The sequence below is a fragment of the Oncorhynchus masou genome, chromosome 9 (assembly GCF_036934945.1).
Source record: "Oncorhynchus masou masou isolate Uvic2021 chromosome 9, UVic_Omas_1.1, whole genome shotgun sequence".
In the NCBI taxonomy this organism is placed as follows: Eukaryota; Metazoa; Chordata; class Actinopteri; order Salmoniformes; family Salmonidae; genus Oncorhynchus; species Oncorhynchus masou.
In genome coordinates, this window is record NC_088220.1 from 43584842 (window position 1) to 43587136 (window position 2295).

A 2295-nucleotide genomic window follows, 5' to 3' on the forward strand; every position below is an offset into this window, starting at 1 on the left:
GATTCACATCAAAAGTACATGATCCAAGGGGTCACCAGGATTTGAAATGCTCTCCCACTGAGCTATTCCCCCGCTATTGAAACTGTCAATAGGTGGAAAAATGGTCTAATAAGGGGGATTAGCTCAAATGGTAGAGCGCTTGCTTAGCATGCGAGAGTTAGCGGGATCAATGTCTGCGTCCTCCAACTATTTAGTTTGGTTCAATCAGCACACATTGTTGGAGTAGCTCTGGACACGAACCCAACAACACAACTATTTCCACCACTGGGTTTACTGCAGTCATTACTTCAACCTTTACTGAACTACCATGAAAAATACTTTTAGACAGCTGAAGCAAGCATACATTTTAAAAATTATCCTTTCTTAATGACGAGGGATTTGGCAGTGCGGTCATTGAGATTTCCTACTTCTTTTTTGAAGCACAGGGGGATTAGCTCAAATGGTCGAGAGCTCGCTTAGCATGCGAGAGGTAGCTGAATCGATACCTGCAACCTCAAACTATTTCATTCGGTTTAATCAGCACACAATGTTGTTGAAGCTCTGGACAGGAACCCAACAATACAACTATTTTCACTGCTGTTTTTACTGCAGTCACTACTTCAACCTTTACTGAACTACCATGAAAAATACTTTTAGACAGCTGAAGCAAGCATACTTTTAAAAAAAGTATCCTTTCTTACTGACGAGGGATTTGGCAGTGCGGTCATTGAGCATTCCTACTTACTGTTGCTGGCACAGTGGGATTAGCTCAAATGGTAGAGCGCTCGCTTAGCATGCGAGAGGTAGTGGGATCGATACACGCATCATCCAACAACTTAGTTCGGTTCAGTCAGCACACATTGTTGTTGAAACTCTGGACACGAATACAACTATTTCCACCATTGGGTTGACTGCAGTCACTTCTTCAACCTTTACTGAACTACCATGAAAAATACTTTTCGACAGCTGAAGCAAGCATACATTTTAAAAAGTATCCTTTCTTTTTGACGAGGTATTTGGCAGAGCTGTCATTGAGATTTCCTACTTCTTGTTGGAGGCACAGCGGGATTAGCTCAAATGGTAGAGTGCTTGCTAAGCATGCTAGAGGTAGTGGGATCGATGTCCGCATACTCCAACTATTTTGTTTGGTTCAATCAGCACACATTTTTGGAGTAGCTCTGGACACGAACCCAACAATACAACTATTTCCACCACTGGGCTTACTGCAGTCACTACTTCAACCTTTACTGAACTACCATGAAAAATACTTTAAGACAGCTGAAGCAAGCATACTTTAAAAAAAAGTATCCTTTCTAATTGGCAGTGCGGTCATTGAGATTTCCTACTTCTTTTTGGAGGTACAGGGGGATTAGCTCAAATGGTCGAGAGCTCGCTTAGCATGCGAGAGGTAGCTGAATCGATACCTGCAACCTCAAACTATTTCGTTCGGTTTAATCAGCACACAATGTTGTTGAAGCTCTGGACAGGAACCCAACAATACAACTATTTCCACTGCTGGTTTTACTGCAGTCACTTCTTCAACCTTTACTGTACTACCATGAAAAATACTTTTCGACAGCTGAAGCAAGCATACGTTTTAAAAAGTATCCTTTCTTTTTGACGAGGTATTTGGCAGAGCTGTCATTGAGATTTCCTACTTCTTTTTGAAGGCACAGCGAGATTAGCTCAAATGGTAGTGCGCTTGCTTAGCATGCGATAGGTTGTGGGAATGATACCCGCGTCCTCCAACTATTTAGTTTGGTTCAATCAGCACACATTGTTTGAGGAGCTCTGGACAAGAACCCAACAATACAACTATTTCCAACACTGGGTTTACTGCAGTCAATACATCAACCTTTACTGAACTTCCATGAAAAATACTTTTCGACAGCTGAAGCAAGCGTACATTTTCAAAAGTATCCTTTCTTTTTGACAAGGGATTTGGCAGTGCGGTCATTGAAATGTCCTACTTCTTGTTGGAGACACAGGGGGATTAGCTCAAATGGTAGAGTGCTCGCTAAGCATGCGAGAGGTAGTGGGATCGATGTCCGCATACTCCAACTATTTTGTTTGGTTCAATCAGCACACATTGTTGGAGTAGCTCTGGACACGAACCCAACAATACAACTATTTCCACCACTGGGCTTACTGCAGTCACTACTTCAACCTTTACTGAACTACTATGAAAAATACTTTAAGACAGCTGAAGCAAGCATACTTTTAAAAAAAGTATCCTTTCTTACTGACGAGGGATTTGGCGGTCATTGAGATTTCCTACTTCATTTTAGAGGCACAGGGGGATTAGCTCAAATGGTC